We start from the raw sequence: 9,839 nt of genomic DNA, 5'->3' as shown, positions 1-9,839 counted from the left end.
TTGTGTGGTTAAATCAGGACATGCCTGCTGTTCAGTGGGACCCATAAGGAAGTTGGAATACTGGGGTTGGGGACAGCTTTATTAGGATGCCATCCATGGGACACATGAAATCATGACTAACCACCTTGACTTTGAGTAACAGTTTTAGTGAATTGAGTCAGAGTATCTGTTTACATGAGTCTTGTTAGGTAACTCTACTCTCCATAAGCAGCTCTGCTTGGTTCCAACTCTGTGGAATATGATTCTCCCCACCCCATCCTCCTCTTCTGCCAGAGCCCTGCTCTATTTTCCAACTCCTTTTGTATTATTTTTGAAATGGACAGACCGAGACAAGCACAGGCAAGAGTTAATTGAGAATTTGGGAGCGTCTTTATTAGCTGGTGGCTGTCCACAAAGGTGGCAGCCCCGAACAAAGGTGTGTGTGCCTTTTAAGCATCTTAGCAAATAGCCCGGTATAGCCTTGTGGTTCCAATAGCACACATTTTTCACAGAACAGTTTTGACAGGGGTTCCTAGGTACTGCTAGGCAAGGGGGCACAACAGAGAGGAGGGTCCAAGCAGCTGCTAAGCAAAGGGGTACAACAGAGAGGGGGGCCCAGGCAGCTGCTAGGCAAAGGGGTACAACAGAGAAGGGGGCCCAGGCAGCTGCTAGGCAAAGGGGGTACAACAGAAAGTGTAGCCACTAACAGAAAGTGGCTACTAGGCCCAACCCTGCCTAGAAACTCAACAGACATTATCTCAACCCAGGGGCTCTGGGTCCACTTCATGTCCACTTCACTCCCCCTTTTCATGTAACTAATTTAAACGGGGGACTCATCAGAGTCCAATGGGGTCTAACTGGCTTGACGTGTGAACTATGTATCCACGCCTTGCGTCCTGCGACCTTAACAACTGGTGAATTTGACAGGATCACTTGAAAAGGCCCAGTCCACCGAGGTTCAAGCGAGGATCTCCGGGGTAGTTGTTGCTTGATATGAAGATCTGAGAGCACTCTGGACCTCACGCAGAGCCTGTAAGGACTTAAGGAGGGCAACGTTAGAAAAGTTGGGAAGCCAACACCCAGAATTAACAGCTCAAGGAACAACCGGGGGGCTACTCCAAACATGATTTTGAAGGGGGACAGAGAGAGAGCCATGGGATTGGGGGCACACCTATCCTGAAGCAGGGCAAAAGGAAGGAGACTCACCCAGGTCTCGCCAGTTTAAGCTTGGCAATATGCTCCTTCAGGGTCCTATTCATCCTTTCTACCTGGCCTGAACTCTGGGGCCCAAGTACATGTACTCAAGCACCCCACCTTGTCCCCTTTTAAGCAGATGGGACCCAACATATTTTGGGATAAGGGATGAAGGTCTCAGCTTCTGAAACTGCTTCCTGCTGAGACTGGACGTAGAGATGACCCTGCCTCACAGGGTCCCAACATGGGAGGGGTTGGGTCTTTAACCAGTATGAGGAACTTGTAGATTCAGAGGGTGATAGGTGATATTACAATTCTCGAGAAAGGGACGTCCCTCCATCAGGTCAGGGAACCTGGTGGAGGGAGGCAACTTACAGACCCTAACGCAGAGAATCCCACTTAATTGCTCATGTGGCTTTAGAAAAAGAGGGGAGATTTGAGTAACTTCCAAGTTTCAGCTACAGCCCACAGTGCTTTCACAAAGAAAGCTGGTAGCTGGTAAGGGGGGGAAACCAACCGACCGTCCACAAGCCCTGGATACCTGAAACTCAGGTATCCAAGGAGAAAGGCCTTATGGAAAATTAAATACAATCCTCACATTCTTTCCCCTTTATATTCTTCCCTTCATCTATCCCCTTTATTTACAAGGGGACTATCCCATGTTATAAGTACAGATACAGAGATTTAAGATACAAAGGTAAATCAATGAATTATCCATTCAGAGGTTCCATCTCATCTGGGAAGGGATATCATCTGATGCAGTTTTCTGTTCTAGACGCTCCTTCAGTCATCTTCAGCACAGCATCTCTGCACATTCTTTATCTTCTGGTAGAAATCTGGATGTCTACTCTCCTACAAAGCTGACCTTAATACCATTTCAGATGACCATTCTTAAGCTTTATACCTTTATCATTCTACAAAATCAAAATTGGGACTTTGGCCAATTGTCATATTTAAGAAATCCACATTAGAATCCAGTATTTACATCTTACACTCAGATCTAAAGTCCTAAACCTGATAGCTTAATTTTAGACAACCTCAGATGTTCCCCTACCAACAATCTGTTATTTCATAAATCTGATATTAAATTTACAAGACTTTTGACTATAGGAAATTGCCACTAAGAGTAGGGACATTGCAGGGAAACAACATCTCCCTAATTTCATATCAATTCCAGGCAGGAGCAGATTGTCAGCTGGCATTCAGTCAGGCTTAAAATCCACCATGTGTCAGTGGGGAAATTGAGTCAGGAGAATCCTACCTCAGCCCAGGCTGAACAGCCACTCTCCCAACTTTACCATCACAGGCTTACTGACATCATGGATCAGAGGCTCCGACCACCTTTCTTGCTATCCACACCTGGAGTTAGACTCAGAAGAACTGTCAGTTAATAGTCCCATGGAATCTTAAAATAGCAAGTTCCAATAATCAGGTTTCAGATATGACTGTATTTTCACATTGGCTAAGGAATGTCTTTGACTCTGTTTGAATTCAGGTAGGGGTGAAATTTTCCAATCATGCAGTATCTGTATTATAGCCAGACTCAGGAACAGTCAGGTGGGAAACATTCCTTTATAAAAGGACACAGTGGGGAAACTGACCAGGAGGATCCCATCCTAGATTGAGTCTAGAATTGTCCCCTTGGTGTTTCCTCTCCAGATACAAATTTCACCTGATAACAGTACAGGATGCAGGATCACAGTCCCTCTGAGTAACTTGTGGCATATTCTTTCAGATACTGATTTAATGCAGGCAACTATACCCAAATTCACACTTAAACAAAAATATTTATGGTCCCAAATGCTTTTACCTTAAACAGCAAATTTCACTAATCCCAATTTAAAGCCAAATACAGTTATTTGTATTCCCATGGAGTTGAAATAAGCAATGACGATTAACAGGACTCACATACATAAGAGATTTCATTTCAGATCCTTCTTTCTCAAATTTAAAACTTGTCCTGATATAAAAGCCAATTGTTACAACTTTTGAGCAAGTCACATTCATTGTTAATGAATTATATAAGCCAAACAATTTTCTTAGGACTGATGACCGTGTCCACATGAAAGAGGCCTTGGCAGTTTTACAAAACAAAAGGAATTGGCATGGATCCCATGCCTGCCAACCCCAAACATATAGGAGGACTGTTCTGAAGGGGCAGAACCAGTCTAAATAAATTATTATTCCATTCATTTCTTTCCACACATAGTAATCCATTAACAATTTTAGGTTTAGCATTAAAACGGCAGCTTTTTAGCTGTAGCTTTTTTAACAGGCAAAGGTGAAAATACCTGGTTTTCTAAATAACATAACTTTTCCAACATCTTTTACTTTCAACAAAATTCAGATTACAAATTGCTTTCTCTAACACCATTTCTGGATTATAGAGTAAAATAAAAATCTTGATGGTTCTAACTTTTACTCAAGAAAATTTCGCATCTGTGTCCACTCCTTAAAAATGTTTTTGAAAGAAAAAGTTGTGAAACTGCAACTGGAAGTGAGGGAGACTCTGGAACAAAGTCCAGTGGCGCCTAGTCTCCTCCTTTTCACTTGGGAGTTTCACAGCCTTATCTCTGAGGTGTCTTTTCTTTCTTTCTTTCTTTTTTTTTTGCCTTCTTCCCCGTGTGTGGGGAGGCTTTAGAGAGACCTTAGGGTTAGGGCAGGGAATCAAATCTATCCAGATGCTGATATATGGGATCTGATCTGGATGGCCTGGATCCCCATTCACCATTCTCCGCACCCATCCTGCGATAGATTTATCAAAAGTCCCCTTGGGTGGCCAATCCACCCCGAAGGTGGGCCACTCTTGTTGACAGAGTAAAGTTAATTTCTCCTTGGAGACTGTGTACCCATAACCAGCTGCAGCTTGGTGGAATTGTTTAAAACACTTTATCATGAATTGCAACAGGGTCTTGGGACCTGAATGTCTTTGGCCCATGAGACCGGGAAAGGAGAGTAAGATACAAAGTCCAATTAAACCGGGGGTCAAACAAAAACACAAAACAAGAGACTGACAAAATGCACAGACACAGTTAGACGGTCCGGACTCAAACAAAAACACAAAACAGGAGACAATCAAAATGCAGAATGCAGACTCAGTCAAGTGGTCCGGACTCTTGGAAACCCAAAAATACAAGAGAGCCAGACAGATACAGAGCGCAGAGTCAGTCAAGTGGTCTGGACTCTCGGAAACCCAAAAATACAGAAGAGCCAGACAGATGCAGAGCAGAGTGCAGAGTCAGTCAAGTGGTCCAGGACTCTCGGAAACCCAAAATACAGGAGAGTCAGCACAGGACCTCACGCAGCATCCCATGGAGGCCAGTAAGGGCATTTCCCGCTGCGTCCAGCCTCGCCACTTACTCCACAAGAGTACTCACCTACATAGACAGGGTGCTCAAAATGGCCAGATCAGAAGAATTTTGCTACTGGGAGCCTGGTTTGCATGGCTGTGCTTTGAGATCAGGGCTGGGGAACATCAATCCTGGTGGCCACCCCCTGAAGTCAAAGCACAGTCTGGCCGCCCAGGGCAGACGGTTTGCCTGTGCACACAGAGCTAGAGGCTGTCTCAGTTGAATGGATCGAGAAAAAGCATGGGCAGGTTGCCCATGCACACAGAGCCAAAGGCTGTCTCAGTTGAAGAAAAATCACAGGCAGGTGCCTGTGCACACAGAGCCAAAGGCCATCTTGCCTCCAAGTGAAATGGACAAACTGAGACAAGCACAGGTAAGAGTTAATTGAGAATTTGGGAGCGTCTTTATTAGCTGGTGGCTGTCCACAAAGGTGGCAGCCCCGAACAAAGGTGTGTGTGCCTTTTAAGCATCTTAGCACCTCCCGGTATAGCCTTGTGGTTCCAATAGCACACATTTTTCACAGAACAGTTTTGACAGGGGTTCCTAGGTACTGCTAGGCAAGGGGGCACAACAGAGATAGGGGCCCAAGCAGCTGCTAGGCAAAGGGGTACAACAGAGAAGGGGGCTCAGGCAGCTGCTAGGCAAAGGGGGTACAACAGAAAGTGTAGCCACTAATAGAAAGTGGCTACTAGGCCCAACCCTGCCTAGAAACTCAACAGACATTATCTCAACCCAGGGGCTCTGGGGGGGGGGAATAATGTCCACTTCAATTTTCACCATTAAATTGTAAGCTGCTGAAGGCAAGGACTGTCTTTCTTTTTCTTGTTTGTATCTCTACCTCTTAGCTAGCAGAATACCTGGCACATAGTAGGTACTTAATAAATGTTAATTGAATTGAATTGAATGTGACTACTTTGGAGTCTGCTTTAGCTAAAGTACAGTAGAAATCAGCTCTTTCTGAAAACTGACACCAAGGCAAGACCATATATTCATCACCACTTAGTTATTTGAACAAAATCAACATGAATGTTGATAATGTGTGGGATGGCTCGGATCCCTACTTAAATTAATTACTCAAAGGCCTCTCAAAGTGATGACAGAAAGATTTATTTACTAGATTCTCAAGAATCAGGCAATTCCTGTACCAGTTCACCTGGAGCAGGAAAAAGCCGAAGACAAAAAAAAGGCAGTGATTTATATAGACCCTAACGCAAGTCCCTCCCCCCCACTGACCATTATTCTCATTAGCTGAGAATATGATCTTACATTCTAGACACGAAATCTAACCAATCCCTTTTGAAATGAAGACATTGAAGAATTAGGGAAACTTTATCCAATCATTGAGACCCTAATGTACTACACAGTTTTATATCCTTATATGGAATTATTCTGTTCTAAAAATATAGTAACCTTGAGCTTCTCAGTCTTACCTCACCCCTGGGAGAAGAATTACAATCTGAGAAGTCTTCACTAAACCTTTCCTACTCTTGCTCATGTGTGTTACACAAGGCTTAGGAGCAAGGTTAGGAAGGATCTCCTTTGGCTTCAATGGCTTTGATGGGGTTCAGACTCTGGGAACTTCCTTGAGGTCCCCTGGAATCTCCTCACTTAACCTGGCTTTTCATACTCAAATCTGTGACCATTGTCTGTTATCTCTAGATTGCCCCACCTGCTTCCCACCCAAACCCTCCATTGTCTGCTATCTCCTGATAGCCTCCAGCTGTTTTCAGCCTTTGACCCTCCTTAGATTCCCTCCTTGGACTTCTCCTCAAGACCCTTCCTAAACCCCTCCTCCCATCACCCAGGACTACCAGACCACTCCCCCCAGATCCCTCCTGTACTCTTTTCTGTATTTAAGTCCCACCTTGCCTCCATGAAGGCGCTCAGATTCAATCTAGCTCAGACTCTGTCTAGCTGAGATTCTATCTGGCCCGCTTGTGAATACAAGTGTTACAAATGCTTAGGCTCCTTAAGAGGCAACCCAATTTGGTGAATCTTTAATAAACTTTGTTTTCTTTGGCTTTAAGAAGGCTTGAGTTGAATTCATTCAAGCACGACCCAGACTATCCATATTTTGGGGTCCCCTATCACCCCTAAACCTCATCAGCTTGGTCTTGTAGAAGACTCAGTCAATAGAAGATGAGGAAGAAATGAGATAAGGTAAGAGTTGTTCTGTTTAAGATATTAAAAAAAGAGAAAGACTACAGCCCTGAATGTGGAGTCAGCCCAGGCTTCCTGTTTCTAAACTGCCTGAGCATTTCCAGGATGGTCCTGGAACTTGAACTTTGGGGTGGGGGGAAGACACCCCTTGTGTACAGTCTATATACAGTCTTCATTGGCAAAGATGACATTGTTAATCCTAGGCTGACATTCTGATTTAACTCTATTTACCCTCCTGAACACATCTCTTGGTGATAAAGCTCATTCAAATCTACTCATGACATTTTCAGTACCAGTTCACATGCTGGGATGTCACACCTTCAGGTGAAAGGCCTGCAGCCAATTGCCTGGGGCTGTCCTAGGACAGCTTTACAAAAACTAATGTTTGTATAGCACCATGAGGTTTGTAAAGAGTTGTATGGACATCATCGTATCTGGGGAGGCATTATGTCCTCAGATCACATCTAAAAGGTAATCAGGCACTATGGGGGCAGAATATTTTGTGAATTGACAGACTCATTTACTTTCCCTATTGTGTTTTGCTCAAGTATTTCTCTTTGTACCAGGTAACGTATAGTTCAGCATCTGGGGCTGCTCCCAGATGTAAGGAGGGCATCCCATAGGGCAGTGATTCTCAAAGTGCGGTCCAGGGACCACTAGGGCTCCCCAAGACCCTCTCAGGGGCTCCACCAAAATGATTTTCATGAAAATACTAAGACATTCTAACTCCTAATGAGATAAATAGCAATAGATATCACTCGCATAAATATTTTGAAGGTCCTCAATAATTTTCAAGTGTGAAGATGTCCTGAAGCTATTAAGTTTGAGAACTACTGACATGGAACATGCTCAGAACTGCCCTTCCTGGTTTCCTCAGATCCCTGTGGGGCTTTGGGACCAGCCTCTGGCCGTGCTGGCTAAAGGCCTTGACTTTTGAGATGATCAGGAGTCCTCTGATTGACTGCTGAGTTAGAAGAGTTCATTACCCAGGGGATTTACCAGATCAAACAACAATCTCCTCCATTTCCCTCTTTCATTCTGGGTTTGAATCATGCCAGGAAATAGTGAGCTGTCACTGGACCCACCTTGGGAGGATGGGGGATGGGCTTCTGGTCCCAGAGAACAAGGACTTAAGGAAGTAAACTTGTTCGTGGGCCCCCTGGTGTTTTCTTTCCTGAGTAGGTGACTTACCATCAATTTGACTTTGTGACTTTTTGCCTCCTTTACCACTAGAGAGACTCAAGGGACAGAAATGAACTCCAGGCCTTGACAACCCTCCCATTCCTCCTCATCAGCCAACCACCATCCAAGAAGACTTAGCAGATTATAGAAAGCCTTCAGGGAGGGTTAAAAAAGATCACCTTCCCAAGTAAAAGGTAGAGGTGTCATGGCTAGTCATCAGAGAAGGATCTGGGAGTATTAGTGGACTGAGAGCTTGAGCACAGTCAACAGAGTGATTATGGCAAGTTAAAAAAAATAAAAGAATGTGATCCTGGGCTATACTAGGAAAGGAGTAAAGTCCAGAAGGAAGGAAGCTGAGTCTTGTTTAGATCTCAGCTGGAACATCCAATCACTTCTCAACACTACATATTAGGAAGGCAATGGGGAAGCTGGAGATGGGCAACCAAGATGGTGGAGGGCCTCTTTTTACATAGACTGATGTTGCACCCAGGCTCCCAGACAGGGTGAGGGCTGTTGAATGGGGTTCAGGTAAAGAAGAGAAATCCTTTCCCACTGGTGGCATGCCTCCAGCTCCTCCCCAACTTTGGCAACAAAGGTGACACAAGCAAGCCAAACTTGAAAACCTAAGGCAACAATTTTATTTCTGTCTTCTTTCTTCCCCTCAGTAAGTTCCCTTCCCTCCCCACCCAGAGCAGAACCAGACTGGGATCTGGGGTCTTCAGACTCTACTCCTTCATGCCTTCTCACTGTGCGTATCCAGTATTGCCCAGGGTCTCCATCTTCACAGCTCAGTTTGCTAACCCCCTCCCAAATCCAGCACTTGGCATTTACCAAGCTGTGAACCAAGGCCCAAAGAGGGAGAGAAACCACAAAGGTCTGCAGGTGAATGTGGGTGCTTGTGTTTCCAAATCTGTATGTGCACTGAGGATGTTTTATATATATATATATATATATATATATATATATATATATATATATATATATATATATATATATATATATATATATATATATATTGAGGGAGGTCTGGGTTGCAACCCAGTCTTGACCCACTGTGTGACCTTGGACAAGTCCTGATCCCTTTCTGGGCCTCAGTTTCCCCATCTGTAAAAAGGGAGCCAACACTGCACCATCTCCCTCACAAGGCTATTTGTGAAAGGCTCTAGTGAAAGTGTAAAGGAAATGAGTGAAATGGCATTATATAAGGAGGTGATTATTATTACTATAAATACTCATATAATAAGAAGAAAGAGAGAGCCCTGCACCCAGTGGATTGTGTGTGACTGAGACTGGCCTTCCCAACCTAAATAGGAATGAGGTAGAAAATGAGTATCCCTAAAGGCACACTTACTCCACCCCCCCAAGTCTCTCAGCCCATATCCAGCAAAGGGATATGGATGACCTCCCTATAGGCAGATCCACAATGGAGGAGGGTAATAGTGCAGCCAAGAAAGAGTCCCTGCCCAAAAGGCTTCTCCTTCCTCTCTCTCCCCCCACCCCCCAAGCCCCATCCACTGAAGAAACCCCCAGACTTTGGGTCAACATCAAGTCCTTTGATCTCCTGAAGTCTGGGAACTGCCTTTAGAGATAGAAGTCTTTTTTTTCTTCAAATTTTTAGTATTTTTATTTGAAGTTATAGGTTTCAAATTCTGTCTTTCCCTTCCTCCTTCCTCTTTTCCCTTTCTGAGATGGTGAGCCATCAGTTCTTTCTCTGGGGGTGGGTAGTCTGCTTCATCACGAGTCCTTTGGGATTGTCTTGGGTCATTGCATCGCTGAGAATAGTTAATCATTCACAATTCTTCATCTCCCAGTGTTGCTGTTACTGTGTACAATGTTCTCCTGGTTCTGCTCACTTCACTATGCATCAGCTCACGTAAGCCTTTCCAGGTTTTTTTAAAAATCATCCTGCTTGTCAGTTCTAGAACAATAATATTCCATTACAATCTCGTTATTTGACAAGAGACACAAGGGATG

General features: G+C 44.2%; 1 long non-coding RNA gene across 1 annotated transcript; it reads right to left on the bottom strand.

Annotated features, from left to right (window-relative positions):
* Positions 1-346: 346 nt before the first annotated feature.
* LOC140503793 (uncharacterized) lies at positions 347-5,000 on the bottom strand. Its single transcript, XR_011966872.1, has 2 exons — positions 4,551-5,000; positions 347-1,018 (listed from the first exon to the last, which is right to left on the bottom strand). It is a non-coding gene; the product is annotated as an uncharacterized lncRNA (long non-coding RNA).
* Between the last annotated feature and the right edge of the window lie 4,839 nt (positions 5,001-9,839).

The sequence above is a fragment of the Notamacropus eugenii genome, chromosome 5 (genome assembly GCF_028372415.1).
Source record: "Notamacropus eugenii isolate mMacEug1 chromosome 5, mMacEug1.pri_v2, whole genome shotgun sequence".
Classification (NCBI taxonomy): Eukaryota; Metazoa; Chordata; class Mammalia; order Diprotodontia; family Macropodidae; genus Notamacropus; species Notamacropus eugenii.
Note: the sequence above shows the minus strand (reverse complement) of the source record. Positions and strands in the feature narration are given on the sequence as shown.